Here is a 26,346-nt window from a genome sequence, read left to right as displayed (position 1 = left end):
ACGCAACGAAAATTTTTTTTCTATATTCCATTATTATTTTTATCTATATTCCATTATTATTATGTTTATATATTTATATATCTATATGTCCATGTATATTTTTAGTATTCATATATTTTTATATTTCTATATTTTTATATTTCTAATATATCAATATATGTTTCGATTGGACAATTCTTATTTTATCCTAATTAAATCCGTATAGGCATGTGTTAATCGTAGTCTGTCTGATTTGAACCTTTCTATTGGATCTATTATACTTGAGTTCTATATTTAAGAGATGTGGAATTATGTACATTATTTACATTATTTACATTTGACGGATATTTGTCCTCATCTTGTTTGTTGTTAACACAACGTTTCGGCTGATATACCTTCCAGCCTTCATCAGGTGTCTTGGGGAAATTTAAAACCTGGGTTCTCATTCTTAAGGTATTTTTCGATGTTATTATTATTATTATCATCATCATCATCATCATCATCAGCAGCAGCAGCAGCAGCAGCAGCATATTATTATTATTATTATTATTATTATTATTATTATTATTATTATTATTATTATTATTATTCAGGTCACTGCCTGGAATCGAACTCGGAATCTTGAGGTTAGTAGCTCCCGCTCTTAACCAGTACGCCATATGCCCACGTGCATATGTGTGTGTGTGTGTGTGTGTGTGTATGTGTGCATGTGTTGTGTGTGTGTGTGTGTGTGCGTGTGTTGTGTGTGTGTGTGTGTGTGTGTGTGTGTGTGTGTGTGTGTGTGTGTGTGTGTGTGTGTGTGTGTGTGTGTATGTCTTTGCAGTTGTATTGATCAATTCTGTCAATCAAAACATTAAAAGCAAATATGGTCACAGCAGCTTATTCCATTCGTATGATGTTGCTTTGTCAACTTTTCTATTACTTTGCCAACGATAGGAAACATGCGTCAGCAGGAAAGCGGAACTTGTTTGAATTCTCATCAAATATTCATTACTAATGTTTCAGAAATCTCTCTAATGTGTTGGTCTTTTCAAGTTTCAAACCTTCACAAGGTTCTTGATCATGAAGGTATTATTGTGAAGTGCCTTTTGTTGTCGTCCAGGTTCTATGTATTGTTAATTACAACTGATGGCTAAACTTTGCATTGTACCTTGCAGATATTTTTAATTCATCAGTTACCAATTTCCGTATCATACGAATCATGCGATGTCGAAAAATGCACGCATAGAACGCAATGCCATAAAATATCTGAAACATTAAATAGCAAATAAAAATCATGTTTCACTAAAAACATTATTATGATCCCCATGATGGTTTTCGTCATTATTATTGTCTACGTTGTAAACAATCTTGCGTTCAACACCCAATACTTGATATCACATAACCATCTTCAGCTCTTTAATGACATTAAACTTGCTTTCAGTTCTACCTTACTAACAGATTTTTCAGGTTTTTGATCAGTTCATTCATTCTATGTGCTAGAAGGTAAAATTTACTTTACTGGTTCTGCTATATGCTATAACTATTAATAGTCATTGGTTTTTACGTGGCGAGCGCTGTAGAGTAAGGGACAGATCTCTGGTGATCTGAGATTACGGTACGGCTTCGAAACTCCATTAAAGTAATTTCACTTCAATGTCACTGAAGCTACTGGGAAATTCGTAAATGCTACAAAATCTTATTTCCTCTTTACTTTTTAACACAGATGTTGATAATTAATTATCAAAAACATAGTTGCTGTTTAGTTTAATATTAGCTCTTATTCGGCTGACCTACGTTCAAAAGTATTCCAGCAGTGACTATTCTGCATTCTATGTCTAGACGTAGTGTATCATATCTAAGATGACATTACTAACTGTGTCCTCTCCTCTTGTAGCATAATAGATTATGTAATGTGAGATTTGGGTGATATTCCAGAAGGCCAAGTGATACCTTAAAGACTTTCTCGTTGACATAGAGCCATTAGCTTCTCTATTTATGGCTTTTTTTTTCTTTATAACTAATCTCAGAGATTCTGTATTTAAAGGTGAGAAGGAAATGGGAATGTTATGACATTTGTATATTTTCCTTTAGTGGAGGCGCAATGGCCCAGTGGTTAGGGCAGCGGACTCGCGGTCATAGGATCGCGGTTTCGATTCCCAGACCGGGCGTTGTGAGTGTTTATTGAGCGAAAACACCTAATGCTCCACGAGGCTCCGGCAGGGGACGGTGGTGAACTCTGCTGTACTCTTTCACCATAACTTTCTCTCACTCTTACTTCCTGTTACTGTTGTGCCTGTAATTCAAAGAGTCAGCCTTGTCACACTGTAACTGTGTCACGCTGAATATCCCCGAGAACTGCGTTATGGGTACACGTGTCTGTGGAGTGCTCAGCCTCTTGCACGTTAATTTCACGAGCAGGCTGTTCCGTTGATCGGATCAACTGGAACCTTCGACGTCATAAGCGACGGAGTGCCAACAACATCAATAATATTTTCCTTTAGTTTTCATTGAGCTAAGGTAAAGTAACACTACTTCAAACTACTTTTTAAACAATAAGAATATATTGATTGTTGACATGTTGTAAAAACTGTCATTTCCTTATATTTTCTCTTCTTTTTTCTTTCTATTTGCTAAATCATACTTGTCTTTTTGAGCGTCTCATTTGAACAGAAGCATCAAAATAGTTAAATTACAGTAAGATAACGTTGTTTGTATTTAGCTAGAAATATAACTACTTAACAAAATCACTGATAATAATCAAGGCCATCAGTAAAGGAAAAAATAAACCCAAGCATTTATTTTTTTTTTCTGGATGTCAAAAGTTTCACTGCTTTTAAATTTCTGATTTGTCTCCGAACACAATATGTGGGCGTCTTTTATATTTCTATACATTTGTATACTTCTAAAATCAATTAACATAAATTAATGGTGGGTTTTATGTTTTAAAATTATATTTCGAATGGTATAAAGCGCCATAATCACCAGAAACCATATAAATAAAGTAATTCTACTCAAACATATACTCTTGATAGACTAAATTTAAAACCTGCTCAAGTACAATATTTTACAGCTTTTTCATCAGTTACGGTGAAGTCTATTCTTCGCTAAGGAAATCCGTAATTGTCTTCTGTAATTGTCGGTATAATCTTCTAACTCATAACTTTTCGTTTCACTCTCTCACACACTCTACCCCTCTCTCTCTCTCTCTCTCTCTCTCTCTCTCTCTCTCTCTCTCTCTCTCTCTATCTATCTATCTATCTATCTATCTCTCTCTCACACACACACACACTCACTCACTCTCTCACTCTCTCATTCTCCCTTCGTCTTCTCTGTCAGTCTCTCTTCTCACTTATTTCTCTTCCCCTTTCTTACTCTCTGATTATCTATCTCGTTCTCTCTGTTTGCTCCCCTGGCATACGCATACAAAGCAATTAGTTGTAGTAATACTTTCACTATTTGTTTTTTGGACAGGTCGTTTAGTTAGTTGAAACCTGAACAGAGATGTATAAGTCTAACTATTCAAATACATACTGTGTGTATCTATGCATATGTGTATAGACAGACAGACAGACAGACAGACAGACAGGCAGGCACAACATTTGACCATCGGTACTTGCAGACTGCCATATGCAAGAATTTGCCGATCAATGAGCTTCACTGCTCACGTCGCTAAGTTCCTGACATTCAGACTATCTGCCAGCTAAGTTCTCTGTTCTTCCTCTACAGATCTGATCTTTTGTATTGTCCTCCAGAACAAATCTGACTTAACAAATCTGTGGTGACATCCTGCCTGGATCACTCAACGATCCAGGATGTGTTTCATATAATTTTATTTCGCAGATTTTTTACTGGCATCATTACTCAATCTTAAAAATCATCCTTATGCTTACAAAATCTTTCCAATTAGAAAGAAAACAATTGGAGTTCAAATTGAAGCAGAAACCCTTTACATGTCTCTTTCCTATATCGGCACAGATATATACAACAAAGATACTCCCATCAAATATAATATAACATATTCATAGATACAAGTCATCCATCTGAATTCTTCTCAAATACATTATAACAACCTTCTGATAGTAAAATAACGAGAGTAAATATACTGATTTAAAAAAAATATAGTTATCTATTTTGTCTTTTCAATCTCATCATGTTTTTTTCTACATTAGATGTAGTAATTATTCGTTGTAGTTGATGAGCCGTCATCAATTTCTCATCAACATTCGACGTTATGTTACAGACGTAAGACCTTCATTAAAAGATAAAACGAAAGAAAGAAGCTAAAAAACAAAACAGGAAAAATTTATAGACAAAAGTGCATATGTATATTGTCAAATCAATTCCATTTCAAATAACAGGCAGTCAGAAAGAAAAAGAAAAAAGATTCCAATGCACAGGAGATTAGTAGTTTGCGGAGGTAAGCCTGAGCATTAGTGTGTGTGAATTTCTGCGTATGTGTGCCTGTTTTTGTTGCTTTGGTTTCGTTTTATTTTCCATTGTGTAGCTGGGTTGTATATGGATGTACTGTGTGTGTATGCGTGTGTGTGTGTGTGTGTGTGTGTGTGTGTGTGTGTGTGTGAGAGAGAGAGAGAGAGAGAGAGAGAGTTAGATTATATTTTTAAGCATTGATAAGTAAGAAAATAAGTCTCTTTACAAAGTTGCACAATTGAATATGTAGCAACAAGTAGTAGCTCATTTTTTATAATATATACATGTGTGTATGTGTGTATGATCCCTATTTAGGTAGAAGCAGGTGTACGGTGCTGTCCTCTAAAAGTAAAAAGCAGATTCTCTTCTTGTTAACGTCATATTAATTCAGGAGTTGTTCGTTATTCAGATTATCTCCCTTTCTTATTTGCTACCGGCTGTAATTACCACTTGGCGTTTGTTTGTTTTCTCTCGAAGTGAGGATAATTCCAATACGTCATTTATTTAGTCTCTCTTCATGCTTGTGTACAAATTCAGGCCACTGGCCACTCTGGCGTAGTTCTCTTAGTTGATTTTCGTTTGTGTATGCGTGCATGAGTGTGTGCGTGCGCACGAGATAGAGAGTGAGAGTTCCCAATCAAACCTCGGTATATCTTCTTGTCTGGAAGATCAAACCTAGGTGAGTTGCAGAGTACTGATCAGTAGCGTAGTTCTCTGGGGACCTGAAAATGACGGTCGAATATATTTCAACAAACGGCAATTCTAAATTAAGTGCCCTACGCTATTCCACAGTATAATAATGTTTTGAAATCGCAGGCGATATCTCGTTACCGACCCCACTCTGGATATACTCTTTTGAGAAGTGATTTAGTTTGTGCCCAAGCATATTTTCGGCATATTATTCTCAATGACAGTACAACTCATTGAATAGCTCTCAAACGTAGAGAGAGAAGATAGTAAGAATATCTCGAGAACACATATCGCTAAATGGAATGTGATATGACTTAAAAATAAATGTCAGCTTAATTACTTGTCAATAAAATGATGAATGTCAAAATTCACGTTCTTCATGTATCTGAAAAACATTGGGACACAAATGTTCTGTAAGCATTTGAAGTGGGGAAAATACGTTATCATTCATCCATGTAGAATAAATAACATTAAAAGACAATTACTATAAGGAAAGATTTCGGGAAAAACATCAAATCCTGCGACTGTTATTCAAAGAGATTATTGAGTGTCACTTTCTACACTGCAGATGGAATGGAAAACATTGATTAAATCTGATTTGTGTTGATGAAATCTAATTTTGAATGAGATTGCGATTTACCCGGTATATGAGAAAAAGTCTTAGGGAGTTGGAGAGGAAGCATTTGATGGAAAAGTAGACTGAATTAACGGAGGATGGAAATGAGAGCGTGGTGAAGGATTGGTATAGACAGTAGCATAATAAATTATCTATTTAATCTGGCATTTTCCAACGAAAATTGCTTCCATAACTGTTGTTGCAGTTGTTTCGATTTTTATCATCGGTTTCATGGTTCTATTTTGCTTGGTTGAAATTTGTTATTAATTGTGAGATTATTATTTTGTTTTTATTTAACAGTTTGTAATACTAACGGTTAGTTAAACATGTTTTTGTAAAAGCTTATTTGTTTCCGCTGTTGGAGTTTTGATTCTGGATTGCTTGGTGAAATGTGTGAGATTATGTGCCTTTTCTTATTTCTATTCTTAAGATGGAGTTTTATTGTGTCAGTATAAGATTTGATTTCTTCTGTGTAGCCACAATTTTTAGGCTTTGTTTTAATGATGAGATAGTTTCACTACGGGATAATGGAGAAATTTTCAGTATGTTTAGACGAAATTATAAATAACTATTCTTCGGGTGGTTAGATAACGTTTTAATGTATTTCATTTTCGTTAAGGTTTTCTATATGGACGGTGTAGTGAATTATCTAGCATCAGTGTAATATCCATGAAATTAAGTTAAAAGTTTTTATGGGTTTCAGTGGTATTTTGAAAAGTAATCTTATAAATGAATAACATAACTGTTTTCGAATATTTCTGCATTTTTTAAACTAAGTATAAAAAAATCACCACTATAAACACGAAAAAATGATTGTCTTCACTGGTTGAATAAATCGATAAGTAAAACTTGAAGTCTTAGTCTACCTGAAATCTACATTGTGTGTGTGTGTGTGTGTGTGTGTGTGTGTGTGTGCGTGTGCGTGCGAGAGCTTGCTTGTGTATTTGTGCATACTTGTGTGGGGGATGGTTGTATCATAATCTAAAATATATCATTGTAAAATATATAGAAATATATTTTACATAGCGCAGAGAATGACTGATTATAGAACAATATGTTGGGTAAAGTGAATAGATATATTTATTATATTAAAAGCTGACTGCCATCTTTTGGCTATATATAAATGTGTTCGTGCGTTCGTATGTCTATATGTATACCTGAATGTACATTTATATACAGTTACACACATATATATAAGTAAACGTTTATATATATAAATAAATATAGGGGGTACGTATGTAATGTGTGTGTGTATGCGTGCGTGCGTATGAATGTATATTTACATATGCGTACACAAATATATCTACAATATCTATGCCTATGTGCACATACAAAGTGAGTATTTTGTTTTGATTTTTTTCTTTGTTTTGTTTGTGTTTTTTTTTTTTTTTATTTTATTTTTTTTATTTGCTTTTGACTTTTTGACAAGTTGGTAGAGAAGTGACATTGCTGGCTGAATTAGTATAAATACAAGTCATATATATGTGTGTGTGTATATATATATATATATATATACATATATATATATATTTCGTTTTGGGATTTGGCTTGCAAGATTCTTTATGTGAGTTCGTGTGTTGAAGCATATTCTGTTGTGTCTCGGGGGAGTCATTCTCTTTTAGTGCCTTATAATTTAACACACTCACCGGTAAAATTTCCACTTATTTTTTTTTTTTTCTAAAACTTTCGTTGAGTCTTGCAACCTTTTCAATAGTTTTGACTCTGTCCGTTATTCACACTGCGTTCCTTTTTGTTTGTTTGTACGCATGTGTGGGGGTTGGTGTACGTGTGTGTGTTTGTATATGTGTGTGTGTACCTCTGTTTCCTTGTATGTGCATGTCTGAGTGTGTGCGTGTGTGTGAGTGTGTGAGTGTGTGTGTGTGAGTGTGTGTGTGTGTGTGTGTGTGTGTGTGTGTGTGTGTGTGTTTTGCAACTATGTACCGTGTTTATATGTATGGATGTACATCTCCATATGTGTGGACGTGTGCCTCCATATGTGTCCTTGTGTGAAGTAAAGTGTGTGTGCATATATGGTCATGTGTTTCAGTTTCCATTTGTGTATGTGTGCGTATGTGTGCTTCTCTGTTCATATATAACCTATCCGTCTGTATGTTGATCTGTTTACTTTCATTTCCATATGTTTATATACATGTGCATATACATATATATACATACACACACATACATCTATCTACATAAAAGCCCACTAACTATTCTACTCTACCTGTGTAAACTGTGGGTGTGGGATATCTACTATGTATATTTCCTATTTAGTAATGGGGGACTTTCATTTATGAGGACGTACTCCTGTATTTGTCTGAGTGTTGGGTCTTTTGGGTGCTTGGATAAGATGCGGATGTCAAGCTGACCCAGGTTGCCGCCATGTACAGAACTTCATGCACCACATGCAATTCTCTTGATATGATCAAAAATATAGGGTTCGAGTATACTGGAATGCTAGAAGGAAATTAGATAACATTATACGCAATGATGCCAGTGGTACCTGCTCTAGATATAGAAACAAAGACTGGAATAGGATACAAAGAACTTGTGACAAAGCAAACAGGGCGAACATATGGTATAAAACCGACAAATATCAAGGAGTGATGTTTGTAGAGGCCACAGCCCATGGAGAACTAGCCCGTAGATTTAGAAAAGCCCTGAAGGAGACCAAACTCAACATTCAGATTGTTGAAAAGCCAGGGAGTTGTAAATTGCCCAGATCTCTTCCACTTTTATGTGGCCACGAAACGAGCGTAGTCTATTATTCACTTTCGTTTTTATAAATTTACTAAACTGAATTAAATTTTTTAATCTAATATTTTTAGATTTAATGGATTATAAATATTCTTTTGGATTTTTTAGTTTTTTAAATTAGTAATTTGAAGAGTACGCTTTTCTTGATGGTGTCTGATCTTCATTGTTTGAGTTGCATCTTGGTGGTTCTTCTCTAAATTATTAGTGTATATGTATGTATATATATATATATATATATATATATATATATATATATATATATATATATATATGTATATATATATATATATATATATATATATATGTATATGTATATATATATATATATATATATATATATATATATATATATATATATATATATATATATATATATATATATATATATACATATATACATATATATATATATACATATATACATATATATATATATATATATATATATATATATATATATATACAGGGATTGGGCAAAATAATGGAAGCACCTACCATCATAGCATCATAAGCTTGAAACATCTATTAAACCGTCAAAAGCTTGTTTATTTTTATGTTTTTTTAAAATTTTATTATTAGTCTTGCTTAATATATTTTGCTAAAACTGCTGTTTCTTTTCAGATATCATCAGAAAAGGGAAATTAACATTCATTAAAATGACAAATCTATCGGATTTTGAAAGAGGTCAAATTGTTGATGCTCGTATGGCAAGGGCTAGCGTAATGAAAACAGCCGAAATATTTGGTGTATCAAGAAGTACTGTCTCGAAAGTAATAACAGCCTTTGAGAAAGAGAGAAAAACATCCTCGTTGAAACAAAACTCCGGAAAAAAACCAAAACTTTCACATAGGGACCGTTGGACTCTTACGCGAATTGTTAGAAAGGATCACAAAAGTACAGCTCCCAAAATTACTGTAGAGCTTAATGATCACCTCTAAAACCCAGTTTCCACAAAACTGTTCGCCAGGAGCTGCACAATGCCGGATTTCACGGGAGGGCTGCAATCAGAAAACTACTACTTTCAAAAACAAACGTTGCAAAGCGTTGAGAGTGGAGTAAAAACCTACTTAGAGCAGTGAAATAATGTTATTTTCTCGGACGAGTCATCCTTTACCTTATTTCCAACCACCGGCCGAGTATACGTGTGGAGACAGCCAAAAGAAGCATTTGACCCAGACTGCTTTCTTCCAACTGTTAAACATGGAGGAGGATTTGTGATGATCGGTGGGGTGGGGTTATATCTTGGAAATCCGCCGCCTCAATGGTTTCCCTTCATGGCAGAATTAATAGTCAAGACTACTTAAGCATTTTATCTGATCAAATTCATCCTATCGTTACGGAACTGTTTCCGGGGGGAAACGCAATCTTTCAGGATAATAATGCACATTTTAGAAAAACAAGTAAGGAGTCGATATCCTCCACCATCATCACTACAAGAACTGGAGATTGTTTTAGCTTAAGAATGGACAAAAATTCCTTTGGAAACAATTTCGTACATACATACATACATACATACATACATACATACATACATATATTTATTGAAACGTAATGTTTATATTGTGACAAGAGTTTCGCGCCACTACAGTCAAGAAGTGTTACAACTCAGTATGGTGGTATATATTCTTATTTATTGATGCAAGAATTCTCTTGCATCTGTCTATTCGTTGGTTTGCTTCATGTGTTTAGTGATTGGCTATTATATTTCTGCTCCGTCATTGATTATTTCTGGTGGTTTAAGGTCTTTTCTTTTTTTTTGTATTTGTTGATCAGTAATTTAAAGTTTTAACCTTTCACCACAAATTCACACCTAAAAACTGGTACGTCGTCTGTTACGAAAACAAGGGTTCCAGTTGATCCGACCAACGAAACAGCCTGTCCGTGAAATTAACTTGCAAGTGGCTGAAAATTTCACAGACATGCATGCCTTTAACGTATTTCTCCTGGAGATTCAGCGTGATACAAAATGTGACAAGGTCGGACATTTAAAATACAAATAGTACTCATTTTTACAGCTGAGTGAACTGGAGCGACGTGAAATAAAGCCTCTTGCTCAAGAACACTACGCGCTGCCGAGAATCGAACATACATACATACATTTATATAGATACGAATAAATTCGTGTGTGTGTGTGTGTGTGTGTGTGTGCATAAATATGTATACATCTGTGTATATATGAATCTGTAAGTATACATATATATACGTTTATGAATTTGTGTTGCAAGATTCCTGATGTGAAACCGTGTGTTGAAACAGATATTGTTCATTTTTTTCTTTTTCCAAATAAACACACGCACTATATATTCATCTTTCACTCGTTTATTACTGTTCTTGTTTTAACTCTTGTTCATTGTCCGAAAATCTTTCGTTACACATCTGTGACCTCTTCAGCGACACTTTCCGTCCTCGTGTGTGCTGCTGCTCCACTTAATTCATTCTGTTCTTTTATGATATCATAGAAGAAACAGAATAGACTAAGCGGAGCAGGGCCACACACGAAGACGGAAAGTGTCGCTGAAGTGGGCACAGATGTGTGACGAAAGATTTCCGGACAATGGACATGACTTAAAATAAGAACAGCAATAAACGAGTGAAAAATGAATATATAGTGCGTGTGTTTATTTGCACCACCCCCACAAAAAAATGACCGTCCCGATATACAACATGTATATACATATATATATATATATATTGATAGGAAGGACAACAAAAGAAAGAAAGAGACCTCAATATTATGTAAATAGAGGAATTTATCTGTAAAAATATGTGCGAATAAGTGTCATATTTTTACAGATATATATATATATATATATATATATATATGTGTGTGTGTGTGTGTGTGTGTGTGTGTGTGTGTGTGTGTGTGTGTGTGTGTGTGTGTGTGTACATACAAACATACATACATACATGCATACATACATACATACATGCATACATACATACAAACGTAGATTTTGCAATAAATATTAACTGTTTTTCCTTTACTTCTTCATTGACAGAAATTTATGAACTGATGTCATTGTTGATTTAATACATATTGCAAGAATAAGTCCACTTACTGACAGCATCAAACCCGGAGAGACATATCAGAATATAATGCCTTCAGCACGGAGACGTAGCCAGGTTATAAACTCGATGAGAGCGAGGGCATAAAAACATATACCAAACAATTTTTAACTCATTTCTCTTATATTACGCAAAATATTTCATTCGTTATAATATACGTAATTGTATTCTACATTCATTAATTTCATGTTTCAGTAACAATGTCATTATGTATGAACCTTACAACTACTGATGTAAGTGATGTGTGAAAAAGACGAAACTCCAGGGGATCGTCCAGTGCCGAAAGGGTTTGTTTTGGTTCTTCAGATGCCAGCGGCCCCAAATACATCACAGGAGATTGAGCAGACAGTTAAAGTAATGTCTACAGAAAGTTCTTCCAAGCCCATAAGATTAACAAAACAAAAGGGAGATTCGACTTTTATGGCACACGTGAACTATAGTTTTAAAAACTCGTTGAAAGGGCGCCAATTTTTAAACTTGTGCTCGGGGAAGCACAATTGCTCCTTTTGCTCCCCTATAAACTACGCCACTGAAGTGTTTTAAACTCCCTCTTATTTTTTTTTTATTTACTTAGATTGTGTGCATACTGATTTATTAATCAATTCGAATCCCGTTTATCTGTACGCATGCTTCTTATTTGTTTTTTTGTTGGGGGGGGGGGGGGGTTGTCTTTTATTTTGCTTTCTAAAAACTACGCTCTGCATTATCACAATAAATTGTTTCAGGATCTTGTGCATGAAAATATCTCAAGAAAGTCGCCTCAATTAAAAGCCTCAGAGCAGAACAATTGCGTTCATTACTATACCCGATAGAATAAATTGTTTCGCCATTTCTGAATGACAAAACGAAAAAGCGTACTAGCAGCAAACACACACACACACACACATTATCACCATCAATAAACGACATACAGACTTACACATTAGTATATGAATTTATGAAAAGACTTTTTGTGTATCTCTCCCTCTCTCTCTCTCTCTGTCTTTCTCTCTCATGCTATTTTTTTAAAAAGCCTAAAGGGTGTTCCATTCCCACTAAAGCAACTCCTCTGATCCCTCGACATACCTACTAAATTAAAAATCGTACTCGGTTTCTTTTCACCTATTATGCCCGTTTTCGATTTTTGTTAATATATATATGTAGAAGCACTATTTCCATTTGGCGGAACAGTTATCCATCTATGCGTGATTTAGTAAGTGTAGTCAACCGCTTTGCCTTGCGCGTAGATGCACATCGCTGCTTGTCACCAGACGCGGGAAAGTTTTTAGGCAATTCCAGTCAGGCCACCAGGAGAGTAAGACGTATTGCCATGTTTCTGTCTGAACTCAACTCCACGTGGAAAATATCTAATGGACAAACATTCCAGAACTTAACTGATTATGACACTGTTCGAACATTTGTCATGTTACATATATTTACATTATGAAGTAACTGTAAGTGTCGTATTTCTATATTGCTGCATACACCCTTTTTTGATTTGTGACCTTTGACAAGGATCTTAAACATGTCTTCTGTTTACCTAGGATATTGTCATGCCCTATCTCTGAATGCTATTCACCATGTACCGGCAAGCAAGCTTCTATTTAATTCTATCACCAATTCCTCTTCCAATAAAATATTTTGGTTCTGTTAAGCCTTCTGAACGTTGTCTATTATTCACATCTACACGGAATTATAATTATTGCATTACAAGGTATTCTACTATCACTGTTATACACAGACATATTTTGTGGGAACACTCGTTTCAGAAAAATGGTCCAGTCCAGAACAACCTTAAAGGTTAAAAAAAAAGTCAGACGTTATTTTAGTGCTTATCCACTATATTTACATATATATATATATATATATATATATATATATATATACATATACATAATCAAGATAAGCATCACGATATCAAGTAGTGATGCAATACGACCGTTTCAAGCTCCATTTAATTGAACAATGCAATCATTACATCAATTTAAATGCAATGCCATCATCAGCTGCGCAGATAAATGAATAGAATTTTAACCAGTTGGACACATTAATATAATTTTGCTCAGCATTTGAATTGATGTAATGATTGCATTGTTCAATTAAATGGAGCCGCTTGAAACGGTCGTACTGCATCACTACTTGATATCTTGTTGCTTATTTTGATTTGATTCACCTTACTTCGAGCTGTACGGATAATACCGAACTGACTTGGTACTTCAACTTAAGTACCTAATTCTACTGAATCTCAATTATTTCTTATATATATATATATATATATATATATATATATATATATATATATATATATATATATATATATATATGTATGTATTATCAATTCAAAGTGTTATAACAACTACTCCAGAAAATATCTTTAACAATTTCTATCACTGTCCTGAAATACGTCCTTGAAATCGTTTAGTACGATCGTGTACACCTATAGTTAAAGACATTTTAGCCATGATTGTCATGTGTTAGATTAAGGCAGTATATTTACGTTAATATAGGAGATAGCTTCCTTGGATTTGATTTATAACAACTCAGTTTAAAGTAAAATCCGTTTTTGGTTAATATTATCATATTTGGATTAGACGGCGAGCTGGCAGAATCGTTAGCACACCGGGCGAAATGTTTAACGGCATTTCATCCGTCTTTCGTTCTGAGTTCAAATTCTGCCGAAGTCAACTTTGCCTTTCATCCTTTCGGAGTGGATAAAATAAGTACCAGTAGAGTCACTGGATTCAACGTAGTCGACTTAGCCCCTTCTCTGAAACTGCTGGCCTTGTGCCATATTTGAAACAAATATTGTCATACTTGGTAATGTTGAGTAGAGCTTGCTGCAAAACATTTCAACTTCTGAACATTATCGATACGCTTAGTCACATGTTTTACAGCCAATCGTATTTGGCGTCGGTTTGACAGGCAAAACAGGAAACTCAATGTTCGCACCTAAATTTTCTGGAATCATTTTGTAAACCTATAAAAACCTCGGACATCGGCTCTCTTTAGAAATATTTTTATTTGCAACCGAAGGTTTTATGCCATCCGGCCTATGTTTATTAGACATCCCTCAATTCTCTCCGCTATTCAACTAGCCTTTATTTCACAATATAAAATAAAATAAAAATATTACTACTATAAATCATCTATACTGACCTTTAGCTTTACTACAAAATTATTGAAATATTTATTTTCTCAGTTTTTCATTGTGGCTTCTTCATCAACAATAATATCCACTAAAACTGTGTTATCCAAAATGCTGCACTTCCATTTTTAAGACAGAAGAGCGTAATTTGAAGAAAATTTGGTCGTTCCTTCTAGCAGATAGAGCGATCAGGTGGAGGCTTTCCCCGCCCTCCTCCGTCGGATTGAAAGATTAGAATTGCAATGTTGACAATACTGTTAGTTTCAAAATACTATTTACAGGGAAATATTCATTATTCTCTCAAGAAAAAGCGCAGTCGTTGCTGTGTGATAAGGAATTTGCTTCTCAACCACGCGGTTGCCGGTTCAGTTCCAACGCGTGGCACCTTGGCAAGTGTCTTCTACTATAGCCTCGGGTCGACCAAAGCCTTGTGAGTGGATTTGTAGACAGAAACTGAAAGAAGCCCGTCGTATATGTTTGTGTATATGAATGTTTGTGCATGTATTTGTGTGTGTGTATGTGAGCGAGCTTGTGTTTGTCTCTCGCCACCGCTTGACAACTTGTGTTGATTTGTTTACGTCCTTGCAACTTAGCGGTTCAGCAAAACAAATCGATAGAATAAGTACCAGGATTAAAAAAAAAAAAACAGAGATGCGCTGGAGTCGATTTGCTTGATTAAATCCTTTAAGGCAGTGCCTCATTATCGTCGCTGTCCAATGACTGATACAAGTAGCAGATAACCAAGAAATTGCAAATGCATGCTAGAAAAACTTTTTTTCACTTCATTAGAAATGAAAATAAATGTGCTGTCAATTGCGGTATAAAAGCAAAGAATTAACTTCCATAATTTCTAAATAACGCCTATTTTGAGTTTTTCTTTTTTACTTTGAAGAGATTTTATCTTGATACTATAGATATTTTTCTCTCATCAGATCGTGACAAATTCAATAAACCAACGAGCTGAGAGATTTTAAAATATAGTCAATAAGTCTCGGCCACTGAACACGAAAGAATATTCAAAAACCTAAAATTATATTATCTTCGCATAGTGATTCAGTCTAACTTAATTTATTTGTTGTCATTCAAAGTTACATTGTTTTCGTTTTTCCATCCTTGTATAAGAACACTGAACAGAAATGTTACAGGTTATACAGCTTTGGAGCAGGGTTCTTAAAGGTGGGGCATGGTAATATTTTGCAGGGGTGTGGGGTATTTCAGTTTGGAACGCAAGTGAGATGTGGGTAAAACATGCAATAAAGTTTAGATTGAAACTTTTGTGTGTATGTGTATATTATATATATTTGTATGTATATATATATATATATCACATTTCTAAATCTCTCAGTGAGTTATGCAGTCACAGTACGATAAAGTGATGGCTTGTTGCCAACTTAATGTGACAGTCACAGGAAAGGGAAGAATGTTACTGTTATTCAACCCCAAGAAACACCGTTTCGTGTTGGCTACGCAACACAAGCGTTCTGTGTCCTTAAGTCTCTGGATGCTGGCTTTGTTGAGTGCAGGTGCTTATCTCCCCTGTTTCAAGACTTAAGGATACAGAACGCTTGTGTCGCGTAGCCAACACGAAACTGTGTTTCTTGGAGCTAAATAACAGTAACATTCTTTCTTTTCCTGAGACTGCCATATTAAGTTGGCAACAAGCCATCACTATATATATATATATATATATATATACATATATATATATATATATATATATATATATATATAAAATATTACATGTAGTGCTTGTTATATATGTGTGTGTGTGTGTGTGTGTGTGTGTGTGTTATATATGCTATGTGCGTGTGTGTGCGCGCGCGCGTGCTCGAGGTGCATTCAGAAGTTTCGAGACTTTTTTCGTAGGAAAGGCTGTTATAACTGTCTTAGATTATTGTAAATTTACTATACCATTACTATACATTTAATATGCTGACCTGCCGACGCTTTTTTTTTGTGTATGTGTGTTTTTTTTTGGGGGGGGGGTTATAAAGGAGACGGAAGTAACAGCACTTTGAACCCACCCAAATAAATACTGTCTATCACAACTAACAAATCTGCAGAAGGCGGTCGGGACGTGAAAACAATTTAGAAGTTCGCTAGACAATAAAGTTGTGTTAAACTGGGCCAAAATACTACAGAAGCATTCGAAATGCTCTAGACTGCTTATGGATTAACTTGTATGAGCCGAGTATCTGTTTTTTGCTGCTACAAGAGGCTCAAGTATGGTAAGGAGGAAGTGAGATGAGTGAGAGAGAAAAGGATGCTAGAACATCAGTACTGTTACGAAAAATTTGCAATTTTCTAGATGAAGACTGTTGTGTACCTCTAAAGACAATAAGAATACAGTTTGAAGCTGGTGTTGCAACTGTACACAGAATTATTCATGAAGATCTGAATATGCGCATAAGTTTTGTAAAGTTTGTTCCCAGGGCACTCAGTGATGAACAGAAGGAAAGATGGAGCAAGGAGACGGTTGAACTCATTATCTTAAATCCAATAGCTCTTGAGTTTCTGGTGACCTGTCACGGAAGCTGGGTGTACTGTTATGATCCAGCTACCAAGAAACAGAGTGTCCAACGGAAGCATCTGTCCAAGGCCAGGAAAGGCAAGTTATGATGATCCCCTTTTTCGATAGCAAGGGTATCATCTACATCCACTGGGTTCCCTTTGGTCAGACAGTCAGCCAAGAGCACTTTGTGAAGGTTTTGAGAGAGTTCAAGATAAGATTTCGTCGCAAAAGGCCAGAGCCCTTCCACTCGTGTCGGTGACACTGACACCAGGACAATGCATTAGCCTTAGCCCATCAAAACTGTCCTTCATTCTCTTTGCAGCCAAGACCTTGCCCCCAGCGTCTTTTGGCTCTTCCCGAGTTGAAGGAGAACATCGGAACAGTCGTCTTCAGGACATTGAAAAGATCAATGGATCTGAGACAAGGGTCGTGGACTCCTTCACTTTGGACCTTCTATGGGACCTTCATGAATTGGGCTGGAACGCTACAAGTGCATTGAAGTCAGTGGGTCCTACTTTGAAGGAGATTAGGGTTTTGTACTTTGAAATTAATAAATATCTCTCCTGAAAAAATTTCAAAACTTCTGGAATGCACTTTGTGTGTGTACTGTATATGTTGATGGGAAAGCAGTAAAAACTGTTTCATCCTTGTCTCATCTTAGTTCCATTGTGTCCAATGCTGCTAATATGAATTTAAAAATTGAGTCCAGAATCGGGAAGGCTAGTTCCACTTTTGGTAAGCTTTATTACATGCTTTGGAACAGTCACGACGTTGAAGGTGAAAGTCGATGGTTTTGACATTATTGCTTTATGGTGTTGAATCTTGGACGTTGTACCGGAAGCACATCAACCGGCTTGAGGCTTTTCATACGCGATGCTTGATTACTATCTCCAACATAAAACTGATTGACCATATTCGTAACAGTAAGGTGCTAGCAAAATGCAACATATCAAATATTGAAAACCTCCTCATCAAAACAAAGCCTAGAGTCAGGTCATCTCTCACGTATGATATGAGAATTCCGAAGCAACTTCTCTTTGGCCAATTCTCAATAGGAAGGTCACTCTTGCGCTTCAAAGACAAACTGAAGCGATACAACATATCCTTTTCTTTCTGGGAAAACAAAGCTTCAGAATGCAGGGCCTGACGCCAGTCCTGCTTCTCCTTAGTTCAAAGATTTGAGCAAAGTCAACTCCAACATCGGGACCAACTATGAGCAACCGTGAAGGCATACTGGCAAGACGCTGCTCCTCTAAATGGAAACCTTATCTGTCATTGTGATTTTGTGGCACGAAGCAAAACAGACCTTGCCGTCCACTCAAAAAAAAAAAAATACAGATGGTCCACAAGCACTCGAGCAAACTCAGCTTGTTCCATTTGTCAAAAGGTTTGCAAAGCACCAGCAGGCCCCAAGAGACATTCGTGTCGGTAGAACATGATTACCGCTTTATTTTACTGAACCCTTATTTGTCGTTCACGACTAGAGAATCCATTATATATATGTAGCGGGCTGAAGTTATGTGCCGTATCACGTCTATATGATGTATCCCACTACCGAACGTAGCGTATAGATGTAACGCTTAAAGGTTCTCGTGTCGGAGTAACCAGTGAACATCGAAGAATAAACACCAAGAAGGAAGAAATATTATTTACATATATTTATTCGTTTGCCCGACAGGTAGTTAAAGAGACAGTAGCAATTCTAATGATAGTGACAAGGTTGGCTCGCTGGTTAGTAGTTGGTAGTGTAGAAGTTGCTGTCTGTCAGTAGAGAGTGAAAGAGTAAAGAATGCACGGTGCTAACTAGAAAGGAAGAAAGAATAAAGGTGGCAATCGCCTTTCTTGCGGCCGAAAGCTTCTCTTCGTATGTTGAGCGAAGGGCGAAGGGAAAGTGCTGCTCTTGGTCATGGCTGACGCAAAAGAGGAAGAAATAGGAAATGCTGTTATATATACTATGGTCAGTAGTGTAGGTCAAACCCTAAACAAAAGACTGACCTTTTCTTGACCAGCACAGTTCCTTGGGGATCAAGTGTTTCCTCATCAATCATCTGGTGTGGAGAGGACTTCCCGCTCGTTTTGACAAGCAACAAGAGGGTGGATTTACTACACATCCCGCTACATTATATACACACACACACACGTTCTTTATATATGTGCTAAATATACATGTATGTATCATATGCATAGAAGTGTGTTATATATGTACATTTTCTTTTCATAGTGGGACACACGTACTTTAGGAGTGAAAATCGAAGTGGAGTGTAAGATAAAAACAAAGTGATTCAAAAATACTGCTTTACAGGTTATTAAATTTGTGAGAAAATAATAGATGCTTGACGACTGGCATTCATCTTAACTAAGTTATTTACTATAAAGAAGAGATAAAACTTATCTATACTTCTCGAATGGGAAATGATGCTATAATATTAATGAAATTCAGATGGCCAGAAACCAAAGTATTTCTTCCCTTTCATGACTGGCATTCCCTAACAAAATCTTTCATGAATGCAATTCAGAAACAAATCTATAGAAAGAAAATTTTGCACAGCAAAAGTTTCCATGACCGACAATCAAGCATGATCCTAATTTTGTAATAGTGTCTGTGTGGTTAAGACGCTCGATTCACAATCATGTGACTTTGGATTCAATCTTACAGCACAACACCTTGGGTAAGTGTCTTCTACAATAGCCCTAAGCCCACTAACGTCTTGTGAGACAATTTGGTGGATAGAAACTGTGTAGAAACCCATCTAATGTTTGCGTGTGTATATATATATATATATATATATATATATATATATATATATATATATATACATATAATATACACATACAGTCAAAAGTTGCACTCAGTTTCTGGGAAGTCATATGTGTGTTGTTTCGCAGGTTATCACTAACAGTTTTGAAAGTTACTAAACCTGGATCATTTATCATTTTGTTAATACTCTTTGATATCCGAACCCGTAAAGTCAAATGTATCTCCCAATTGGGAAGTCATATATATCAACCCTAAAACAGGAATTCGGACTCCGCACACACACACACACGTTACATATATATATATATATATATATACAGATGCATATATGGGTACAGGACGTCAAAAAACGTAAACATGAAAAACGAGAACATTAATTACAAAAACTTGAAAAACGAACTTTTTTTTTAACGAAAGAAACAAATAGAAAAACGAGACAGACAACAAAAAGAACAATCCCTTCATCAGTTGTCTACTGCTTTATCTACTCCGCATTTCGAGCATTAGGACAAGATGCGTTTTCGTCAAAACAGTGGCTCCTGCAAAGCAAATTAAGTTAAAATTGTGATTTGATTTTCGTCTGTCTCCTGTCAAAGCTTGTTCTCCAACGTTCACCACTTCACCTCGTAATGGCCTAACAGCCCTTACCGTTTGTTTTAACTGTCCTGTTTTTGTTACCAACTTTGACCCTCCGCAAATCCCAAATTTTATTTAATTTGTTTTGCAGGAGCGACTGTTTTGACAAAGACGCATCTTGTCCTAATGAGCGAAATGCGGAGTAGATAAAACAGTGAACAACTGATGAAGGGATTGTTCTTTATGTTGCCTGTCTCGTTTTGCTATTTCTTTCTTTCGTTGTTAAAAAAAAAGTTTGTTCTCCATGTTTTTGTAGATCATGTCTTCGTTTTTCATGTTTACGTTTTTTGACGTCCTGTACCCATATATGCATGTGTATATACATATATATGTATGTATATATAGCATGGTGTGGATTCGATCCTCGATATCCAAATTTCACTTAGCAGTTCAACAGTACTTTTCTCACGGTAAAACAACAGTTTTTCTGTGAGTGACAGCAGTTACATTTACCAGATGCCTTCACTAAGCAGAATAATGTCTTTGGTACTTGACCCTTCTAACCTCTTCTAGGCCACCAAAAGCTAGAATAAAGATAACAGACAGCGAACGAAATCTATTGTTCTCAATAATATGTCTATCCTTCTGACTGGTTTTGGATAGTTATAAAAACAATAACACCATAAGCCAAAGTTAGTTTCTGGCTGACCGGCTGAAACGCCGTCTCTTAATGAAACGGCACAAAGGAACAACTGTGGTAACTCACCAACGAAGCAGTTTCGCCCCACTACTCTCACTTTCTTTTCTCTGTAACATTACCATATCTCTATATATATACTACGAGAACGTGTACAAGTATACCGGCCGAAATTAACTCTTTTTACCTCGCATGCTTTTCCATTTACTAATTATACATACCAACCCGTCGTGGTTTTGGATATATACAAAGTAACGGTAAATAAGTATCTTTACAACTTCAATCACAGTTCTTCCTTCACAGCTTACATGCCGTTGCAATAAATCTTAACCGTTACACACACACACAGACACACACATATATATATATATATATATATATATATATATATATATATATAGGCAAAGGGCGTAGCCATGTGGTAAAAAGTTTGTCTTCCAACTACATAGTAACAATTTTAGATACCAGATTGGTCAAGTGTCTTCTAATATACCCCCGGATCGACCAAAAACTTTGAGTGGATTTGCCAGATGGAAAGTGAAAGTCGTATGTGTGTGTACATACATACACAAGTCTCTGTGTGTGCGTGTGTTTGTTTGTCCCCCCAACAGCGTTTAACAACCGTTGTTGGTTTGTTTACGTCCCATAATTTAGCGGTTAAGCAAAAACCGATGCAATAAGTGGTGTCCCAGCATGGTCGCAGTCTAATAACTGAAACAAAAGAATATATATACGCATATATATATATGAGCATAAATGTTTACACATACATATGCGTATATACATGTTTATATAAACGTATGCAGATATTCATATGCATACATGCATATATATAACTACATACGTTACACATGTGCTGTTGGTGATATTTTTCTTTCTCTGAACTTTTCCGCTTTCATTTCTGACGAAGAGCTAAGCTCGAAACGTTAAAAACTCTTTTTACCGAGCGTCAAAACAATACATTCCATGTGCATGTTCTCTTGTTTTGTTACTGCTACTTTTAATGTTCGATTATTCGATTTGGCTATATATATAAATGGATGAGCGTCAGGGACAAAATTAGCATATTGGAGGCCCAACTTCGCATATAGAACCCAAGGTGATTTCTTGAAACACATTTTCGGAAAATAGAATAAGAAAACCTTACATGCCCTTAAATATGATACTGGTTCACTAAAGATTCTATTTGTATGGAGTGTATCTTATAAATTAACTGATAGATCTAACCCCCTCCAAAGGATGAATTTTCATATCTTCATACCACCTGATCACTCCACCTTGAAACTTCTCTGAAACAACTGTTTGTAGCTGTCAAAACTTACATTTAATCTTTGAGAAATAAAATCAATATACAGACTACTACTTTTCTTATGTTCAGTATGTTAACAATTTTACAGTACTGCAGCTATAGAGCAATGATGGGTTATTCTTACCCTTAGCAACAAGCAATTTAGCACCTTTGGTAGGATAGGAACAACCAAGATTTAGCTGGCTATCAATTACTCTATCCTGTAGACCTTCACTGCCCCATTCTCAAATGAAACCTGAGGAAACCAATAGCTATTTTAAGTAACTATGACTTATACTGGCTACTTTGACAGGATAGGAACAGCCAGGATTGTGTAGCAAATTGTTACTCTATCCAGGTCTTTTGGATAAAGTTTTCAGAAATAACCCAATAAGTTTACCATTAATTCTGTGAAATATTCACAGGTCCCATTAGTACACATAAATTTGTTATAATCAACATTACAGTAACAACATTTATTTAACAAAAAAGATATAGTTTCTGAATACATACACAAGACATTTAGGGTTATTTTACATACAATCAGAAACACTTGCATAGGCTGTTATTCTAAAACAAAAAAAAACACTTGAAAGACTATCAGATGATACTCAGCTACTTTACATTCCATGAAACATTAGCATGGACTGATTCACATCTGACTCTCAGCCATTTTGCATTCAGTAAAACACTCGCATGAACTCATTCACACAGGAGTCTCAGTTATTTCACAGTCAATAAAATACTTGCATGGACTGGCTCACATAACTCAGCAATTTTACATTCAGTAAAACACTAGGATGGACACATTTACACATTATTATTTTCACAGTCATCAAATAAAATTTAAAATTTGAAAAGGAAAATAATTATAATGGAAGACTTATCTCATTTGAAAGTGGGCAGTCAAATTACTTGCAAGAGCCTAGCAAAATTGTGTTCCTTCACTACTGTTGGTAATGATAATAATAATATAGATGTGCTGTGGTACAGAGGCGAGGATGTGAGATGAATTTCATTTCACAAGTAAATGAAGTCATTGTTAAAAAGTAAATGGTGACATAAAAAGGTCTTCGACAATACAGACAGAAGATGACTAAATGACAATGAATTCTTAAAAGCCACGGTTGTTCTTTTTTTTTTTTTTTTCTTGAAGACTGCTTTAAAATAAGATATTTATAGATTTAGAAAAGCAAGAAATAAGAAATTTGCATGCAATTCATTACGCATGCACACACGCACACATACATCCATACACACACACAATAGTCCTAACAAAATCAAAATTCTTCTATTTCACTTTCTTCTGGGCAGTGCCAATGTTGCAGTTATTTACCTGAAAAAAAAATAAAACAAAAATATACAGTATTTCATTTAGATTTACATTTTTGATAAAGGATTTTTTTTTTTTTTTTTTTTTTTTTTTTTTGTGATGTGATAGGGATTCACAACCCCACAAGTCTGGAAAACCAGATTATGCTGCCTAACCCCTTGTACCCAAAGGAGATGAAGATTTCTAATGAAACACCTACAAATGCTTCAATTTTCGTAAAACAAGAAAAGAAGCAAAATAGCTGTACTCCTACATCTAAAAAGTAGAATGACTAAAATAGACTTAACCATTTTCATATCAACCTACCAAAGAATACCCGAATTCTTTGACAGAAACTTCTTTTCTAAAGTGATCTAAATTACAATTTTCCATCAAAGTTTTATGTTAATTTGTGTGTCAAAGACCAGCTTAATAATAAAAATTATTTGACTAAATTTTTGATTATTTTAAAAATTGCAAGAGTGTCTTCATCAGGGAATATGATAACAAAAGAGTTAATATGTACAATAGATCATCATATTTGTCATTTTTTTATGTCTACTTTTCAATGCTTACATGGGTCAGATGAGACTCTGTTGAGGCAGGATACCCTTTCTGTTGCCAATCCTCAACTGTTTCAACAATTACCCCACTTCATCAAACAACGAACAACCCAAACATGCTTTCATAGAAAACCAATCAAATGATACTGTAACTATGAAGTGATGCTTTCTTTATTATAATCAGTATGCAAAGTCATGCAACAACTCTAGCAAGAAGCCTGTTCTACTCTGGTCTCTCTACATGTATTTTAATCCATCATCTCCTAACCATTCTCTTGGGGTTTGTAGACTTGCAAGCTGCATGGCAACCTCACTAGTGCTAGCAGTATGAAAAAAAGCACCCAGTACACTCTGTAAAGTGGTTAGTACTGGAAAGGACCTCCAACCAGAGAAACCATGTCAAAGCAGACACTGGAGCATGATACAGCTCTTAGACCCATCAGATCTGGCCCAATCCATGCCAGCATAGAACATATACATTTAAATTATGATGATAATGATGGGTTTTTTATTCTAGAAACAAGTGGCAGTTTGAAGAGAGTGGGTGTGAGAAGATTTAGAATATGACAATATGGAATCACAAAATTTACTCTGGAGACATGGTAGACTCATTAGAGCATTGAACAAAATGCTATACAGTATTTCTCACAGCTCTTTACATTCTAAGTTCAAATCTCATAGCAGTCAACTTTACCATTCATCATTTTTGGGGTCAATAAAGTAAAGTCATGCACTAAGGTCAATATAATCAATTAATCATCTTTGTCACATTTCTAGCATTATGCCAATGCTAGAAACAAAAAGTATGTTTAATTCTAACACGGGGATAAGAATAGAAATATAGTGGAAAAGACTATTATTATTATTATTATTATTAAGGCGGTGAGCTGGCAGAATCGTTAGCACACCAGGCAAAGTATTCAGCGGCATTTTTTCTTTATGTTCTGAGTTCCAATTCAAACAAGGTTGATGTTTGCCTTTCATCCTTTCAGAGTCAATAAAATAAGTACCAGTTGAGTACTGGGCATATCAGCTTTATGATTCCTCCGAATTGCTGGCCTTCTGCCAAAATTTGAAACCATTATTATTCATTATTATTTCAAACTGACATAAACATTAATGCACCAGACAAAATGTTTAGTGGCATTTCTTCTGACTATCCTGAGTTCAAATATTGCCATGGTCAACTTTGCTTTTCATCCTTTCAGGGTCAGCAAAATAAGTACCAGTTGAGCACTGGGGTTGATGTAATAAACTAGCCCCTTCCAACAAAATTTCAGGCCTTGTGCCTATAGTAGAAAGGATTAATATTATTTATATCAATAGCAAGTGAACAGCAGAATTGTTGTCAAAGCACCACATAAAATACAATGTGCTCTCTTGTTACAACCCTTCACATACCTAACTCAAATCCCACCAAGACCCACATTGCCTTCTATACTTCCAGGGTTAATAAAATACTGCCATGAATAGAGAAACGCCATGTTAAAAAAAAAAAAAAAAGGTCAAACTAAAAATAAATCAGCCAATCAGAATAAAGATTGGTTGTCACTGCAACATTATTTGTTTTAGAAATGTCCGCTCAGAAATAAGAGATTCTTTAAAATTACTTTTCTGGTTTATTTGTTGTTTTGTTTTTTTTTTTACCATAAAGCAAAACTCAGCACAACCAAGCATATCTAGAGAGAAAAGGGCAAAACCATAAGATGTTTACAATTAACCCTTCGGCATTTAAACTGATCATATCTGGCTCAAAGATTCATGTTCAAATTGGCCAGATCTGGCATCTCATACCTACCCTACAATGCCATTCTAAAAATATACAATTACATCATTGAAATCTCAAAGCTACAAGACAATACATGATTAGTTCAAAACAATGTGAATAAATAAGCATAACATTTGATAAAGTAATCTGAATGCTATAGTGTTAAATAATTACAGCAGGAATTAGAATTTCCTAATGAGTAACAACAGGAATTTTATGAAATGAATTCT

The sequence above is a fragment of the Octopus bimaculoides genome, chromosome 7 (genome assembly GCF_046866305.1).
Source record: "Octopus bimaculoides isolate indiv1 chromosome 7, ASM4686630v1, whole genome shotgun sequence".
In the NCBI taxonomy this organism is placed as follows: Eukaryota; Metazoa; Mollusca; class Cephalopoda; order Octopoda; family Octopodidae; genus Octopus; species Octopus bimaculoides.
Note: the sequence above shows the minus strand (reverse complement) of the source record.